We start from the raw sequence: 20,228 nt of genomic DNA, 5'->3' as shown, positions 1-20,228 counted from the left end.
TTAAGTGAACTGGGTAGGTTTTCATGAAAATGAGGCAGCTCGCATGGTCATTTGAGGCTGGTCACAAATTACCTAATTTATTGAGTTGATAATTTACTCTGGGGGGTAGGGGGGGTGGGGTTGACCTCACAAACGCTGAGTTTAGCTGGTCCAGTACCATAACCACTATTGTCACACCTAACTATCAAGCCATTGAAAACATTTGGAACGTAACAGCCTTGCTGGTTGCACCCTTAGCCTCGGTGAGTCTTAATAGAAAAAACAAAATTGCAATCCTGGTTATTTAAAGAGGAAATACATTCTATTACATAATCTGTAAACTTCTGTTCCTGGGATATTATGTGACTCCAACCAATGACATCATGAATAATGTACTCATTCCAGGGCCAATATATCTTTCCTGAGGTTCGGTACCCAAAACTGAACGCAGTACTCCAGATGGGGTCTGACCAAGGCTGTGTACAACGTAAGCATCACTTCCTCACTTTGTATTCCAAGACCCTTTTGAGATAAAGGCCAACATTTCATTAGCCATTTTTTGTACCTGTGCACTAGCTTTTGGTGATTCGTGTATATGGACACCTAAATCCCTTTGCTCTTCCATGGCTTCTTGTTTCTCATCGTTAAGAAAATATTACGACTTGTCTTTCTCAGTTCCAATGTGGTCGACCTCACTTCCCTTTTAATGAAAATAATTCCTGGTGCCAGTGTGACGCTCCAGTGGCTGGGCCTGGCTGTACCAGTGGGCCCCTGTTGCAGGCTGCCTGCCAAAATCTCATACCCTCTTGCAGCTGCCGTGGCCCATTACTTGATTGAAGGTGTTGGCACTGAGACTGTTCCATATAGAAATCTCAACTGTTTTATTTTTATTAAACACACATTAATATTGCCCCTCCCCCAAAGAAATTAATGGCTGTTGGCCTCTGTAAATAATCAGCATAGCTTGTAATCCTTCTTGAGGCCACATATTTTGATGGAGGCCTTTAGTTTAAGAGAAAGCTTAAATGCGGAGGAAAGACTTGTCAACAGAAGACTCCAACTGAGAATTTTTTAAAATCAAATTTACTTATTAATATCATGTCTCCCCACCCCCTGCTGAGTCAGACTTCTGGCATTTATAACCCCTTCCTTCCCCTCCCTACCTCTCCTAGATCTCCTCCTCCATCCTCCTCTCATTTGCCCTTGCTCCCCTTCACTCCTCCCTTCCATCTCCCTCTTCCCTGTCCTCATCTCCCTCCCCTCTTCCCCCATCCCTCTCTTCCACCCCAACTCCTCCTCCCGTCCACCCTACTCACTTTCCCTATTCTCCCTCATCACTTCTCTCCTTCCTTCACCTCACCTTCCTGCACTCCCTCCTCATCCTTCACCCCTTTCCCTTCCCACCTCCCTCTCTTCTCTTCCCATCCAACCTCCCCTCCTCCCCTCCCCTCCTTCCCTGAAATCTGCTATCCTCCCCCTCCCCTCTTCCCCCTTCCCTCTCTTCCACCCCAACTCCTCCTCCTGTCCACCCTACTCATTTCCCCTCCCCCCTCCTCTTCTTCACCACTTCAAGACAGCAGGAAGACTTGATCATCATCTTCGAATAGTGGCATAGGATCTTTTATACCAAGGGGATGGTGCCTCAATTTATCCTCCCGCTCAAAAGATGGCATCTTTGACAATACAGCTCTCCTTCAGTAATGCACTTAATACAAAAGGCACATGATCTGCAAAAACTTCTACCCATAAATTTTATGTGCACGTTTTTAAAATCAGTTCTTAGGGGTTGGTATAAAAATTATGTAAATATGATCAAGAATTAAAATGAATTGGATTGTCATATCCCCAACTACCTGCTGGTGGTGCCGTTGAGAATGACGACTTCTAATAGCTTAACATCGACATCAGTCGGTAGTTAGTAGTACTGCAACGATTTGTAAGGTTGCTGGAAATAAATTCTCAATGGATAAAAATGTTATTTAAAAGATACCATAACAGCTAAGAAGCCTGTAATATCCAATCAGTTGCTGCTGGGTCACAAGTTATGAATTATGAATTAAATGAGCACAGATATAAAACATAACAGTAAGAAATTCTCTCACTAAAACATAACAGTAAGAAGGCGGCCAAAGGTGGGAGGCATAAATTATGCTAACAGGGCCAATACTGAGGATGAACATAAACTACTTAATATACAAAATGATTATTTCCTCCAAGTATTCACTAGACTTGAGTAATATTTGATGAAGTGCCACATAGGAGACTCGTTGATAAAATTAAGGCACATGGAATTAAAGGGAATGTGGCAGAAAGGATAGGAAGTTGGTTCAAGGACAGAAAACAGATTTGTGATTAATGGATGTTCTTCAGACGGGAGTGATGTAAACAGTGGTGTCCCCCAGGGGTCAGTGTTGGGACCATTGCCCTTCTCAATTTATATAAATGATCAGGACTTGGGTATACAGGGCACAATATCAAAATCCGCAACCAACGTAAAAATAGGGACCATTGTTAACTGTGAAGAGGACTGCAAATGACTTCAGGAAGACATAGATGATATATTTTGGCATGAATAACGAGGGGGCATATACACTAAATGGTAAAACTTTAAAAGGAGTAGAGCAGCAGAGAGACTTGGAGGACTCAGATAAACAAATGTTTAAAAGTTGCAGGATAATTGAAATAAAAATCGGGAGAGATGTAAAACAGGCTGCCGACTCACTATCACCCGTTTTACACTATTGTACAAAGTCAAAATCTACCCCCATGTGTGAAGGAACTCTTCAAGTGCCACGGGCTTTGTATTTTTTGTTGCAATGTTAACGGTCCTTTTTAGTCACATGTTTTCATTAAAATGTTTATTGTAAATAATTTCTGAATTTTTAATTGATAGTATGTAATTTTACAACACATTTTGGGAGGACAATCTTTATTTACTCCTTACAGTAAGTAAATGCCTCAAGTACAATATTTCATTGTTGAAGTGATTTAAGATGGAAGAAGGCATGCTAGGAAGAACAGCTGGCACTTGGCTATATCTGTAGACATTGGCAAAGCTGTTTGCCAATGAATGAGGACATCTGCCTCAGCTTGCTCCAGGTCAGCGGGATGCTAGTTGTAAAAACCATTGGAGCCAAATTGCAGTGTAGGGATGGCACTGACAGTGGTTGACATGGTTACCATTACCCTCAGAAGTGATGCATCAGGCTCATTCCAATTAATTTGAGCCTCCTGTGCCTGGTATCACATGAGGCAATCCATTTCTTCCCCTGCTATCCTGGTGCTCCCATGATCATGTTTGGCAGGAAATTCCAAGATTTTGACCTAGTGACAATGAAGGAGCAGGCAATGTATGTCCGAATCAGGACAGTGTGTGACTTGAAGAGAAACTTGGAGGTGATGGTGTTTCCGTGAATTGGCTGCTCTTGTCCTTTTCAGTGGTGGAGGTCACAAATGGTAGATGCTATCGAAATAACCTTGGTCAGTTGCTGTAGTATATCCTACAGATAGTACGTACTGCAGCCAGTATGCCACTGGTGAAAGGGGTGGATGCTGAATCCAGTGGCAGGGATGCCAATCAAGCAAACTTCTCTATCATGGATGGTGCTGAGTTTCTTCAGTTGTTGCGGCTGCACACACCCAGGTGAGTGGTGAGTATTACACTATACTCCTTACTTGAACGTTATAGATGATGGAAAGGCTTTGAGGGGTATGGAGGTGAGTCAGTAGTCACAGAGTACCCATTGCAGTTGTGATGTTGGTATGGCTGGTCCGGTTCAGCTTCTGTTCAATGGTGGAGATGTTGATGGTGAGGAATTCAATGGAGGTTTCAACCAAAGCAGCCTCCTAGTGGGGGAAAAAAGAAGGAAATAAATTTCAGAGACATGAGAACTAATCCACTTAAGAGAAGGGATTGAATGAAGAAGACTATGTGGGGTAGGTAGGGATTTAAACAGTGAACGGTTGAGGCGTACAGACCAGGGTGGTCCCAGGTTCCATCCCTGGTTTGTGCTGGAGTTAGCTGATCTCCGCCATGTTACCATTGGCCTTAGCATCCCTAGATTTAGGAGACTGATAATGAGCCACTTCTGAATGTTATCCAGTGACACTTGCTTCATGCGCACATGTATGGAAGGCAGAATGAGCTCAACTACGATGCCCCACACATTTGAGTAGCCTGGTGACCCTCACTGTCAATGCTCACAGATGAACAATGGCCACCCCATTCCATGTTTTATGTTCTAATATGCATTATCTTACATTTATCACATCAAAATCTATCCTCTTCTTCAGTCCACTTAATTTGTCCTGATCCCACTGAATACCACCAGTTTCTCTTGTACCTGGCCACACATGTCTGGTACCATTGGCAAATTTTATAATATTATTTGAATTACTTCATATCATTTATGAATAATGTAAACAGCAGAACCAATCTCTGTGGAACTCCGCTTTTCAATGCCCCAGACAACCTTTTACTATTTACCATCTCTTTCTGCTTGACTGGCCAGTTTTCAACCCAACTAGCTAATTTGCCATAGATTCCTTGAGTGTTCATTTGAATTGAAAGCCTCACATGTGGAATTCAACCAGATGTTTTGTGAATATTCAAAGAAATTATATCCATTCGATAGTTATGATTAATTGATTTAAATAGTTTTGGAAAGAATTCAAGTATATTTGTAAACCAAGACCTTGCTTCTAACACTAAGCTGATTTCTCCTTCTGGCCTCTGCACCCTTTAGATGAACTTTTATACCATCCTGCAAGATTAGTATTAAGCTAATACAGTCACTGGGTTCAGATCTCATTCCCTTTTCAACATTGGCTTAACATTTGCTATTCCCCAGTCCTCAGGTACAGGTTTTGTGTTTATAGAGGTCCTAACGATATTAGCTAAGTCTCATCAGTCTCATCTTCTTGAGAAATTTGGAGCATATAATTTCTGGTCCAGGCCACTGATGCAGAAAGATAGGTCAGTGGAGACATTGTATAACACAATGTCATCTAATTAGATTGTTTTCTTTCTTTATGTGAAATTACACTAACATTCTTTCATTTATTTATGGCGTTGTGAACGAAGATTTTTATTGAACTTTTAAAAGGAGAGGCCTGTGAATTATTTAATAAAAATAATTGCAAATGTCAAATTCACCACAGATAATGCATTTATTGTTTGCACATTTCAAGAAGTTGGTCTATTATATATAACTTACAATTCCCTTATTCAAATGTCCAACAAACCATTTTTATAAACTCTATAGATTGTTCTACATAAAAGGCAAAGAAGCCATGTTGCTTCCAACCTAAGCCATTCAGTGCCGTGTTTCTTTGCTTCAATAAGATATTTATCCTTGCTAGGTTATGTTACATTTGACCTCTTCTCACTCTTCAGCTCTATTATTTATTTATTGTTCTGACACTTCGACTGTTTCTCCAGTCAACCAATCTCTCCATGTTTTATTCCTCATTAAAGCTACCTTTGTCATAAAGAATTCGAGCCTTGAACACACAAACTAAGATTAACCACAATTCTAGAGAATTGCATTCAACACTGATTTCATAATAGATCTTAGTGGATAGATAACAAAAGAGAATGCTTATAGTACTTTTGGTTGACAAAGCCACATTTAATGGTTAATCCTTTGTCCTAAATCTTTTCTTCTACAGGTGTTCAAAGAAAGTGTACGGAACAATTTTGCATTTTTGATCTGCATTACTTATGTTGCTGGTTTCAAGGTTTAATTTGCTTCTTCAGACCCATTGAAGAAGCCAAAGTCCAAATTTACTGTACATTCTATTACACATCAGGTCTCTTTCTTCACTGTGTATTACAGTACTGTACATCTTGTTGGACTATCGAAAAAAATTCTGTATTCATTATTTATTTTTATGTGTTAAAGGTGATAGTAAATTGATTATTTTAACTATTTAAGTGAGTGTCAGTAGATGAGCAGTTACACGAATCAAAGAGTGAGATGTGTAGAATCATGATTAATTTAAAGGGGAGGTTGATGGACTTCATTTAAAGGGGAGGGTGGTAGACTTCCTTCAATTATTTCACTGAGAAGAATGGATTGGTCAGCACTCTATGCTGGGTGTTTCATACTGTAAGATGTTTGTTATTGTCTATCCTGTGCTTCACCTTGTGCCACACAGAGTCTCCGTCAAGACGTCAACAAACTATTTTCTCCCAGCTTCGGCCACTAACACTCTGCACCTGGCCACTAAGGTGTCTGAGAGGGTGGCCTGAAGAGACAATGTAGTTCAGATTTTCATCAGGTCTAAACGCCCAGCACAGGTCGGGCAGTGTGCAGTTTGCACAAGCCCAACCTCAAGTCTGTATTTTCGGATTCAGCTAACTTGCATGAGGTGAGCAAGTAGCAGGCCTGATTGCTGTCTCCTGTTCAGCACTCTCCCAATAGAAATTTGTGTGCTGTTTGTGGGACCTTGCTGTGTACAAATTGGCTGTCATGTTTGTCTACATAACAACAAGTTATTAACTGGTTGATTAACAGTTTGGTTCATCTTGAGAATATAATAAGGCATTATAATAAATGCAGGTTCATTCTTTCTTATTCATATACTGGTCACACCATTGTGCATTTCCAGCAATTTCTGTTTTTACCTCTGATAAACCAATGAACTCATAGAATGGTTACAGCATGGAAGGAGGCCATTCAGCCCATCGAGTCTGTGCCAGCTGTTTGCAAGAGCAATCCAGCTAGTCCCACTTTGTGACTTCAATGGAAATAAAAATCGGGAGAGATGTAAAACGGGCTGCCAATTTGATATCACCCATTTTAGACTATAGCACAAAGTCGCTATCTACCCCTTTGTGTTGCTACTAACTTCTTTAAGGGTCAACGTCCTTATACATGTGGTTCATGTTTCACCATTCAATAGAGCTAAAAATATAATCTGAACATATGTACTAAACAAAACTGGTTGTGGATAAAGTTGGAGCAACAAGAATTTCATAATCACTGATGTTTTGAAACTGCATCAAGTTACTTGTTAACTTAATAAATGTTACTTGTTAAATAAACCATTTGTTCTATTACAAGGATAGGAACATGGGAACAGGAGTAGGCCATTCAGCCCCTTGAGCCTGTTCCACCATTCAATCCATATCTTAATACCATCCACCTGCCTTAAAAATACTTAATAATCTTAATAATCTGATACATATGGCTGGCAATTCCCTCGGAGCTGCTTCCGCCTCTGCCACAGTAACTTCGCCATAAGTGCTGCCGAAACCCCATTCTATAGACTCGATGGGCTGAATGGCCTCCTTCCATGCTGTAACCATTCTATGATTCTATGATACTATGAAAGTCAAGATCTACCCCAAAGAGTTCATTTTAAGTTCAGGCTCCACAGCCCACAACTCTGCCTTGTAATATTTTCTTTCCTCCCCGCACCTTCGATTGAAAACAGTTTGAGGCATTTCCTTTTTCCCTGTTTAATAATTCAATAATACTGTAAAATGAAGAGTCTGATCTTGACCCTATTGCTCTCAGCGGCCCCGCGGCCAGTCCTGAATACCCATTCCAAGAAAAGATCAGATTGTTCAGCAAGTTGCTGCTTTCTCATCCATATTGAGCAGTATGAATTTCTCTGGTTGCCTGGGGGTAAACTTTCATCTACAATGCTCTTGGTGCAAAATTGCAAAGCTAAAAACAGGCAAAGTGCTGGGTGAACAGGGCCCCAGTGCAGCAGAAGAAGATGTTTCTTCAATCTTTTGATTTATGTTTATCTTCTTCCTGCCCTAGGATATTTCTGTACATTTTTGGTGCTATATAAATGCAAGCTGTTGCTGTTGATGATAGCCTGTTATGCATGAGATTAGAGGAATTTGTACAGTTAATGGACACTGGGGGTGGGATTGTTAGTGAGTCTCCCCTCCCCAAAAGTTATAGGAGGGCCATTCCTAGCAGGCAAGTTCTGGATTTCCCTGGTCTTCCTGGTGGATCCCACTTCTGGATCCTAGCCGACCTATTCATCATGATGTTTAGGTCGCTGGGCAGTAGGGAGGCAGGACCCAAGAGCATTCCTAGTGTGGGAAATCTCTCCCCTCAACTCCATCCCCTCGGACGTTCTGAGTTACGTTTGAGGGCAGGGCCAGTGTTTCTGAGTCCCACCAGAACTTCTGTCACCACCGAGTCCTTGAGCCTGATTTGTTTCCCAGGTACGCTAGGCTCACAGTATCCGAAATAAATCAATAGATAAATTAAAAGGAAAATAAGGAAGAAAAACATTCTATATAAAGTTGGCAGGGAAAAAGGGAGGAAGAACTTTGAATGGAATGTAAGGAAATAAATTGGTAGAGAGGCGGAGAGGTTTAGGGAGGGAATTCCAGATCTTATGGCCTAAGCAGCTGTAGGCACGGCCGCCAATGGTGGAGCGATGAAAATCAGGGACGTGCAAGAGACAAGAATTGTAACACTAAAAGAGTGGTTAGTGAGGCAGTTAGACTTTTAAATAAATAAACGAAGTTCCCCTACAAGGCATGCACTACCCTGACGTGGACTTATGTCACTGCTCTTTTATCATTGCTGGACCAAAATCCTGGAATCCTCTACCTAACATCATCATAAGAGCACCATCACCATAAGAACTGCATGGTTTAAGAAGGCCCACTACCACCTTCTCAGGACATTCAGCCATGGGCAAGAAATGTGGCCTTGCCAACATCGCCCACATCCCAAGAACAAATATTTTAAAAATGATTGAAGCTGGAGGAGAAATAGTTGAATTATTTATTGGTAATTCTCCAGGAAGGTTCAACAGGGAAGGAAATATTGATTTGCTATCTAATTATTATGTACCCACGAATATTAGAGAGTAGTTTGAAATCAATGAGGATGAGATACTTGATAGGTTAAAATGACTGGAGACTAATAAATCCCTTAGGTCTGATGGTGCACAGCCAAGAGTGTGATACTGTACTTCAAAAGGAGGCAGATCATAATGGAAACTGGAGGCACTCAAAGGGTTAACAGAATTACAAGCTGTAAAGATGTTGCTTGAACACAGAGGGGGAAAGAAAAATCGATAAGGCCTATTATTGGGCGTAGGCAGCGTGATCTGCTATTAACCTGCGCCCAATGGCCCCTGCACGGGCAGGACAAGATTCTCGTCAGGCCTGAGGACTTACCTGCAAGCAGCGTTGGAAATCAGCGTTGACACAAGGATTCAATGCAATTTTCACTTTCCACCAGCAGGGGGATCCCCAATCTCTTAAAGGCAGGCTGTCTCGTAAAATCTCTTAAAGGTAGCCAGTACCTGTTATTTGCTAAAAAAATAACAGTCTGCTGTCTGCATGGAGTCTGAGCGGAGATCAGACATCGTACATGTAAAACACAGATGCAGAACCCGTCCCTATGTTTACACACTGATGAGTTATGTTAAAATATTGAATAAAGCTTGCACACTACTAAATACCACATCCCCCAATCTGCATGCCAGACCTCATCAATCTGAGTTTGTACCAGGCCTGCGAGAGTGCGTGCACCATGGTTCTCAGGTGATGCACTGGAGGCATTGATGCAAGAGGTGGACAGAAGGAGGGACATCCTATATCCGTGGGGCTGGGGTGGGCGGGGGATGCGCAAGAGGCCCTCCAGATATATGCCCAAAAGGCAGTGGGAGGCAGCGGGGGACAAAGTCAATACCAGACGCATAGCACCACGAACATGGATGCAGTGCAGGAAGAAGATCAATGATTTGACTCAAGTGTTCAAGGTGAATGAGGTCAACTGTCAAGTGGCGTCTCCTACCAATTGCACCACTAGCCGCACCCACTGCTCCATGCACTATACCCCCGTCACCCACATACCAACAAACTCTTTCCATCAGTACTCAACTCTGCCAATCAGATGATTCCTCTCACCCTTACACATTACCACTGTTGCAAGCCGCCCACCCACAACTCACAGGCCAGTCACACTGGCAGCTATTCAACCATGACAGGCACATCACCCATACACACATCCCGCTTTCTTGCAGGAGAAGATGGCACATATCAGGAGGCAGCAAGTGGCAGTGGCACTTAGCCCCTCGAGCCTGTTCCGCCATTCAATGAGATCGTGGTTGACCTGTGACCTAACTCCATATACCCACCTTAGCCCCATATCCCTTAATACTCTTGGTTCAAATCTATCAATCTCAGATTTAGAATTCACAATTGAGCTAGCGTCAACTGCCGCTTGCAGAAGAGTGTTCCAAACTTCTCCCACCCTTTGCGTGTAGAAGCATTTCCTAACTTCACTCCTGCACGTCCTGGCTCTAAATGTTAGGCTATGTCCCCTAGTCCTAGTATTCAAGTATAGGAGACCTCCAAAAACAGTTACAAATGTATTGGCAGCCAGAAGCAATAATCCAGCCACTAACCTGTAAATCCTGCATGATCTCTTTAAATAGCGCTGGTGGGGGTCCTCCAGGCACTCTAAGACACGTTCAGATGGTCGTGGTTAAGACTGTGCGATGAGTTGAGTGTTAGACACCATTTTGGAACTTATCACTTTAAATCAGCATTACACACTGATTGTATCCATTTTCTCCTTACTTTACATACTGCCAGTATTCGGTATTTGCACATGCGCTAATACCTATACCAAGATGGCATCCGGCGCACGTTACGCTGGAAACGTGTGTGCGCAGCCAAGACGCCATCTTGAATGTTGGGAGGCCGTATAGCGCCGAAACAACGGGCGCTACACGGCCCAATTTCTAGCCCAATGATCCGGTAAGAATCAACAAGATATAGGCATGTCACGATCCTCCAGCAATTCCCTTCTTCCTTGCAATAAATATTCAAAACTCCAAATTAGTAAAAAGAGCGGGTTTGTCACAGAGGGAGCTAATAAATTGTCAAAAGTAAAATCAGTGACACGAGCTGCCAAACTTACTGCTGCTGGAAGATTCATCAACTCGTCTACATGTAAACATGTAGTTAAGATCTGTACCGACCTGCAGTGACGTAGGGGCTTGGTATATTAATGTGCTGGGGGCAGAATACCATTAGCTGTCACTTTAATAATGAACCATGGCCTCTGTATGAGCTAAGGAAATGGATATGTTTGGGTAATGAGGACTGGAAACAGAATGACTGGGAGACGTGCTAACTGCAGAGACTGTTAGCAACTCTTGGGTTGGAAATTTTCATAAGCTTGGCAGTTCTCATATTAAACCTCTTTAACTGATGATGTGGAGATGCCGGTGATGGACTGGGGTTGACAATTGTAAACAATTTTACAACACCAAGTTATAGTCCAACAAATTTATTTTAAATTCCACAAGCTTTCGGAGGCTTCCTCCTTCACCTGAGGAAGGAGGAAGCCTCCGAAAGCTTGTGGAATTTAAAATAAATTTGTTGGACTATAACTTGGTGTTGTAAAATTGTTTACAACTCTTTAACTGAGGAAGAGCATGCACCCTGAATGAGTCGATATGCCAGTGATTCCCAATACAATGAGCCTTGATATCAATCTTGAGATGTTGAGCACAAGAACGATCATTTCTCAAATGAAGAGAGCTCAAGACATGAGAAAATATAATTACAATATGTTGTTTAAATTGTATTTTGTTTTATAAATAGCAAATTTTAAATTCTTAGATCTTTAATTTTCTGAGAAACTCAACCACAGAATTGCTATGGCTACTAGAGCAGGTCAGAGGCTGAGTATTCTGCAGCGAGTGGCTCACCTCTTGATTCCCCAGAGTCTCCCACCGCCTACAAGGCACAAGTCAGGAGTGTGATGGAATACTCTCTAATTGCCTGAATGGGTGCAGGTGCAACAACACTCAAGAAGCTCGACACCATCCAGGACAAAGCAGTCCAGCCCCTCCATCACTACAGTTTTGTGATCGCAGCGTGTACAAGATGCACTGCAGCAACTCACCAACTCCTCTTCAGTAGCACCTCCCGAACGTGACCTCCACCACCGAGAAGGACAAGTGCAGCAGGCGCATGGGAACATCATCACCTCCAAGTTTCCCTCCAGTCACAACACCATCCTGACTTGGACATATATCACCATTCTTTCATCATCATTGGGTCAAAATCCTGGAACTCCCAATCTAATAGCATTGGGGGAGCACATTCGCCACACGGACTGCAGCAGTTCAAGATGAAGGCGGCTCACCACCACCTTCTCAAGGGCAACTAGGGATGGGCAACAAATGCCAGCCTTGCCACTGACACCCCCATCTTGAGAATGAATTAAAAAAAATAAACAAGTTGCTACTTCTAGCACAATATCCTGGCCAGTTCTGATGAAGAGTTATACCCAAACTATTAACCCACTGTTCTCATTTAGATGCTAATCCACCTACTATACAATTCCAACACCTGCTGTTTTAATTTCAGATTTCTAGCATTCAAAGTTTTCTTATTACCTTAACATCATGCTGTACATGTAAAGATAGAACTTGCGTTTTGGTACGGCCTTTCATGAATTCAAGATATCCCAATTAATTATTTTTCAAGTGTAGTTACTGTTGCTTTGTAGGCAAATACAGCAGCCAATTTACAAACAGCAAGGTCCCACAGACAGCAATGAGATCAACGACATGCATCTGTATTAGTGGTGTACACTGAGAGATGAATGTCCACATCAAAACATAATTTATTTATCTTCCTATAATAATGAAAACAATAGAACAAATTAGAAAGCATTCCACATGCATGATATTTATTCTGTCTAGTAAAAATCAGTGCTTTTAGATAATTGCTGTAAATGATCCTTGCCTTTGCTTTTGTTACATTTCTAATTATATCGCACATATAGGAAATAAAGTGTAAATAAGGATGGTAAATGAAAGATCCAACACATTGATACCAGAGGCAAAGCTTATAGTATGCATTTTGTTAGTGTGATTCATCAGCGATCGTAATTATTGAATCAGAGTGCTGTTACTTTTATTTTGGTAGATTGCTTGTGTATACATTAAATTAGCAGCATCTATTCTCAGTATAAAAGCTTCTGAAGCTAATTTAGAATAATGATGTTCTGGCAGATACCATATATTACTACTAAGATAAATCAGTAATGTGGAGGTAAAATGTAACACCCCAAGAGTTCACCTTCACCTGAACACAAAGAGATGGAATTAGAGCTATTTGCTCTCATGGGGGGTAAATAGTGGTGAAGCTGTGGAATTCTCTACCACAGAAGGCTGTGGAGGCCAAGTCACTAAATATATTTAAGATGGAGCTAGATAGATTTCTAGACACAAAAGGCATCAAGGGGTATGGGGAGAGAGTGGAAATATGGTATTGAGATAGAGGATCAGCCATGATCATATTGAATGGCGGAGCAGGCTCGAAGGGCCAAATGGCCTACTTCTGCTCCTATTTTCTATGCTTCTATGTAAATGCCAAAACAGATTGGTTGGGCCAGTTGGGCTTGCGTTTGGATTGAGTACAGTCCTAAGGGTGGTGGAAGGACTAGAACTGATGTTGGGAGGGACTGTTGGTGCAGGGGAATAGTAAATTTTCAGCTGAAACGCTTCTCAATGAGCTGCTGTCGAATGGCTCCTGCAGCTCACAGGATAAGTGGACCTTGCTCCTCCTCCTTATTCTCAGTGTCTTCCTGACGTTCATGCTCCTCCACCTCCACATCTTCTGATGCTGCTTCAATGAGTTGATCCCTCCGGATGGTAAAGATGTGCAGCAGACAACATTTATCCTGGACGCTGTCTGTGGGCACCTCCAGCCCTATCTAGGTAGCGGAAACATCTCTTGAAGATGCCTATGGTCTGCTCTATCAGGGTTTGTGAGGAGGCATGACACTGATTATACTTCATCTCTATATCTGGTCCTGAAAGGTGTCATTAACTAGGTTTGGAGAGGATAGCCTTTGTCTCCAAGCAGCCAGCCTTTGCCCCAATGGTCTGGGTGAAGAGAAGAGGGATTGAGGACTGGTGCAGGATGAAGGCATTGCAGCAACTACCAGGAAACCTGGGGCAGACTTCCAAGATGTGTTGCATGTCATCTCACACCAGCTGGACGTTCATTGAGTGGTATCTCTTCATGTAGACTCCAGCCTCCTCTACTGGAGCACGTAAGGTTATATGTGTGGAGTCAATAGCAGCAGCCGCCAACTAAAGGTAAGGTTAAAAAAAAATTGATTTTAAAAAACCCTCCTGCGGTGTCAGAAGCAGCAGGGGTTATCACTCTCCTCTCTTCTCCTCCTCCCCCTGGCCCCCCCCCTCACCCCGGTTACCTGCACCCACCCCCCTGCCAGAACTTACCTTCAGACAATGCCAGTGAAGCAAGTGGCTTGACATTCATGCTCCTCAAATGCGCGAGCTGTCTGCGGAGGCGCGACAGGTACTGGCAGTTCGGGCCTTGGGCCTCTTGGTTATGGTGCACACTACCCATGAAGCGGCGAGTCTGCGCCCAAAAATAATATACCTATGACTGTGAGGAAATAGGCCATTCGGCCCAACTGGTCTTTGCCGGCGTTTGTGCTCCACACGAGCATCTAACCCCCTATTTCATCTAACCCCATCAGAATTGATCAAAACGGGGAAAATAGAATATGACAGTAAACTAGCAAGAAATATAAAAACAAATTGTAAGAGCTTCTGTAAGTATGTAAAAAGGAAGAGAGTAGCAAAAGTAAACGTTGGTCCCCTACAGGCTGAGACAAGAGAAATTATAATGGGGGATCAGGAAATGGCAGATACGTTAAACAAATATTTTGTATCTGTCTTCAAAGTAGAAGAAACAAAATGCATACCAGAAATAGTGGGGAACCACGGGGCTAATTATTATCAGTAGAGAAAAAGTACTTGAGAAACTAATGGGACTAAAAGCCGATAAATCCTCTGGACCTGATGGCCTACATCCTAGGGTTCTAAAAGAGGTGGCTGCAGAGATAGTGGATGCATTGGTTGTGATCTTCCAAAATTCCCTAGATTCTAGAATGGTCCCAGCGGATGGGAAGGTAACAAATGTAACCCCGCTATTCAAGAAAGGAGGGAGAGAGAAAACGGAACTATAGACCAGTTACCCTGACATCAGTCGTTGGGAAATTGCTGGAATCCATTATTAAGGAAGTGGTAACAGGGCACTTAGAACATCATAATATGATTAGGCAAAGTCAACATGGTTTTATGAAAGGGAAATTTGACAAATTTATTAGAGTTTTTTGAGGATGTAACTAGCAGGGTAGATAATGGGGAACCAGTGGATGTAGTATATTTGGATTTTCAAAAGGCATTCGATGAGGTGCCACATAAAAGGTTGTTACACAAGATAAGGGCTCATGGGGTTTGAAGTAACATATTAGCATGGATAGAGGATTGGTTAACGGACAGAAAACAGAGAGTAGGGAAAAACAGGTCATTTTCAGGTTGGCAGGCTGTAACTAGTGGGGTACCGCAAGAATCAGTGCTTGGGCCTCAGCTATTTACAATCTATATTAATGACTTGGATGAAGGGACCGAGTGTAATGTATCCAAGTTTGCTGATGATACAAAACTAGGTGGGAAAGTAAGCTGTGAGGAGGAGACAAAGAGTTTGCAAAGGGATATAGACAGGTTAAGTGATTGGGCAAGAAGGTGACAGATGGAGTATAATGTGGGGAAATGTGAGGTTATTCACTTTGGTAGGAAGAATAGAAAAACAGAATATATTTTAAATGGTGAGAAAGGAGACTTGGATGAGCTGGTACAAGAAACACAATAAGTTAGCATGCAGCTACAGCAAGCAATTGGAGCACGTAAGGCTATATGTGTGGAGTCAATAGCAGCAGCCGCCAACTAAAGGTTGGGAAAGCAAATGGTATGTTGGCCTTTATTGTAAGGGGGTTGGAGTACAAGAGTGAGGAAGTCTTACTACAATTGTACAGGACTTTGGTGAGACCCTACCTGGAGTACAGCATACAGTTTTGTTCTCGTCATCTAAGGAAGGATATACTTGCCTTAGAGGCGTCGCAACAAACGTTCACTAGATTAATTCCTGGGATGAGAGGGTTGTCCTATGAGGAGAGCTTGAGTAGAATGGGCCTATACTCTCTGGAGTTTCGAAGAATGAAAGGTGATCTCATTGAAACAAATAAGATTCTGAGGGGGCTTGACAGGGTAGATGCTGAAAGGTTGTTTCCCCTGGCTGCAGAGTCCAGAACTAGAGGGCATATTCGCAGGATGAGGGGTCGGCCATTTAAGACTGAGATGAGGAGGAATTTCTTCACTCAGAGGGTTGTGAATCTTTGGAATTCTCTACCCCAGAGGGCTGTGGATGCTGAGTCATTGAGTATATTCAAGGTTGAGATGGATAGATTTTTGGACTCTAGGGGAACCAAGGGATATATGGATAGGGCGGGAAAGTGGAGTTGAGGTTGAAGATCAGCCATGATCTGATTGAATGGTGGAGCAGGCTTGAGGGGCCGTATGGCCTACTCCTGCTCCTAGTTCTTATGTTCTTCTGTTCTAATACCCTTCTATTCCTTTCTCCCTCATGTGCTTATCTAGCTTCCCCTTAAACGCATCTATGTATTCATGTCCCGTGGTCGTCTAATCACTGTTTAACCTGCTTATATCCACATTATTGATGTCTTTCAACATTTTAAGCACCTGGATTATGTCTCCTTTCAATTTTCTTTTCCCTAATGAGAACAAACGTGATATCATCAGCTTGTCATCATAACCTACTATTATTAGACTTGGAGCTATTCTTGTTTTTCTCCATTGAACCCTTTCAATTGGATGAACGTTCTTTTGAAGGGATAGTGCTTATCTACACACAATATTCGAACAGGACAGTTATATTACCAAGATTGCATTGAGCTGGAGCAGTTTCTGATGTATATTGACATATAACTAGTAGTATAATTCAGGAGTCGGATTGGTGACCTGACCACAGACTGCATCATGGCAACAGATGTGAGACCAGGAAGTAGTCTCACACCATTTGGTCTTCACACTGACTGCAGAAGCCAACTTTCATAAAATAATTTATAATGTTTGCAGAGAGCTAACAGTCCTGCAGGTTCTCTCCTAATTTTAAAATTTAACTGGCATTTGGAAGCAAGTGACTAAGGAGTCCCTTTGCCCCTGGACAAAGAATAACGCAGAGCCAGCAGTATAACTTGGGTCTACCAACCCCACAACACCCTGAGCAAGTATCAAGCTGAGATTAGTGCCTGCAGTACAACTGGTCCCTAATTGTAGTCTTATAAAATCATACGTTTCAGCATGTTAAAAAATGTTCTCTGGAAGCATAAAAACATTCGGTTCCTTTTATTGACAATGGGTTAGGAAACATACTTTGGTTGCATACTGATAATCATGCTTTTTTAAATTATGTGCTTTAACACTGGACAACTATCATTTTGTTGGCAGGCTGTAACTAGTGGGACCACACTTTAGGAAGGATGTGAAGGCCTTAGAGAGGGTGCAGAGGAGATTTACTAGAATGATTCCAGAGATGAGGGAATTAAATTATGTGGATAGACTGGAGAAGTTGGGATTGTTCTCCTTGGAACAGAGAAGGTTGAAAGGAGATTTGATAGAGATTCAAAATCATGAAGGGTCTAGACAGAGTAGATAGAGAGAAACTGTTCCCATTGGCAGAAGGGTCAAGAACCAGAGGACATAGATTTAAGGTGATTGGCAAAAGAACCAAAGGTGATATGAAGAAAAACTTTTTTACACAGTGAGTGGTTAGAATCTGGAATGCACTGCCCGAGGGGATGGTGGAGGCGGATTCAATCATGACCTTCAAAAAGGAACTGGATAAGCACTTGAAACGAAAAAATGTGCAGGGCTACGAGGATAGGGTGGGGCAGTGGGACTAGCTGGATTGCTCGTGCATAGAGCCGGCACAGACTTGATGGGCTGAATGGCCTCCTTCCGTGCTGTAACCTTTCTATGAGTCTATGATATTCTATGAGTGGTTAGGATCTGGAATGCACTGCCCGCGGGGGCGGTGGAGGCAGATTCAATCATGGCCTTCTAAAGGGAACTGGATGAGTACTTGAAACGAAAAAATTTACAGGGCTACAGGGATAGGGCAGGGGAATAGGACTAGCTGGATTGCTCTTGCATAGGGCCGGCGCGGACTCAATGGGCCGAATGGCCTCCTTCCATGCTATAACCTTTCTATGATTATATGATTCTATATATTGGCCTTGGAGGGAGTGCAGCGTAAATTTACTAGAATGATACCTAGACGCCAAGGGTTAAACTAAGAGGAGAGATTTCACAAACTAGGGTTATATTCCCTAGAATTTAGAAGATTAAGGATGTTTTGATCAAAGTTTTCAAGATATTAAGGGGAACTGATAGGGTAGATAGAGAGAAACTATTTCCACTGGTTGGGGAGTTTAGGATTAGGGGACAGAGCCTAAAAATTAGAGTCAGGACTTGCAGGAGTGAAGTTAGGAAACCCTCCCACACGCAAAAGGTGGTAGAAGTTTGGAACTCTCTTCCTCAAACGGCAGTTGATGCTAGCTCAATTGTTAATTTTAACTCTGAGATTGATAGATTTTTGTTAAGCAAAGGTATTAAGGGATATGGAGCTAGAGCGGGTATATGGAGTTAGGTCACAGATCAGCCATGGAAGAGGCTCGAGGGGCTAAATGGCCTATTCCAGTTCCTATCTACCTATGTTCGTATAAGAACTTTTAAATACCCGCTCCCATTCCTTACCCCATCTACTCAATTTGTTCAGATCCCTTTGAATGTTATTAATTTCTCTTCCACTTGGCCACATAAATTGGTGTCTTCTGCAAACCTGATAATATCAGAAGTGTGCTTCTTTGTATTGTTCATGCATACTAGCAGATTTGTGATGGGATTACTCACCATGAGTCAGAGATTATGTTATTGCAGGGGAGGGAGAGCTGGGATGTGGATGTGGGGTAGGGGTGAACATCTCCACTGAAAGAATTTGGAAAGAAATCTTTACGAGATCTCCTCAGAGAGAGTGCAATCATTATTTTTTGATTAATTCATGGGAAATAAATAGGGCTATTGGGAAAGAGCAGGGGAGTTGGACTAATTGGATAGCTCTTTCAAAGAGCTGGCCCAGGCACGATGAGCCTTCTGTGCTGTAGGATTCTATGGTAGGAGTAGATTTTCTGAAGCCTCCAAATCATGTGTGGAACTTGCTAGCAGTGCGTACAGTTTGGAATATCAGGCCTCCGATTTAATCCACCCCGCTTGTCCTATGCCCGATTTTCCAATGGCCATTTTGGAAGGCAAAAGTGAGCAGAACCTATCTTTATACATGTTAAATATGGTAATAAGGTCCAAAACCAGATTTTTTTTCAATGAGGCTCCACCCACAGCAGGCTGCTCAAAGAAAATGGGCACATCTATTTAAAAGTGGTCTTTCCTAGTTTGGAGCTTCTCTTAAAGCTAGCTTACTGTGTTTTTTTATTAGTATTTCAGAGGGTATTTCATCTTTTTTTTTTGGGGGGGTGGGGCTGATCATTTTGTATAGCTCCACTGGACATCTTGCACATTGTCTGACAGCTACGTCTTTGTTGAAACAGGAATTTCTGCAATTACACCTGACTGTTACTGGTGCTGCACTAAGTGAAGCCGAGAAAGGTGGAAGGATGAGAATCCTTCGGGGATTCCAATCATTCTTCTTGACCTGGATGAGAAGGATGAATTCATGAGGTGACAACATCTGCAAAGGTACCTCAGGGACGATGTGCACTCTCAGCTGTACCCCAGGATATAAAGACCATACCAGTCATACCTGGGGATTCCTGTTTCTGTCATTGCTGCTTCACTGTGACAGAGTGATGCCATCTACTGCACACCACCTCCAAGAAAGCAATTGCACTATTTGTAGCTATGAAGGTAAGAACAGCGGTAACTTTTTATTTCACAGGATTCTTCTAGGATTTCGGCCAAATCAGCCATTTGGCTGTACACAGCTGCATAGAGCAAATGACAGATGCCAAGTTTGCCAGCTGAAGCATGCAGCCAGTTTGTTTCCTGGGAAGTAGCCAGGACTTTTTTCATCCTGTGGTGGTCGACCATGTCACAATTACTTGAGGAGCCCTGCAGACTGAATGGTTGGCTCTTACCACCAATCAGAAACACCCAAAGAGCAGTACGCATTGAGGCCCACACCATTAAAGTTACTGTGAAGCATACAGTGGGCATGCTGAAGCAATTATACACTGTTTGGGCTGCTTAGGCAGGGTGCTTCTGTACAATCCAGCCAAAGGAAGTAAGATCATCACTGGGTGCTGCATGCTTCAACATTTTGCAACCGG

The sequence above is a fragment of the Heptranchias perlo genome, chromosome 6, assembly GCF_035084215.1.
Source record: "Heptranchias perlo isolate sHepPer1 chromosome 6, sHepPer1.hap1, whole genome shotgun sequence".
Lineage (NCBI taxonomy): Eukaryota > Metazoa > Chordata > Chondrichthyes > Hexanchiformes > Hexanchidae > Heptranchias > Heptranchias perlo.
The sequence above is the reverse complement of the archived record's forward strand: the minus strand, read 5'-3'. Positions refer to the sequence as shown.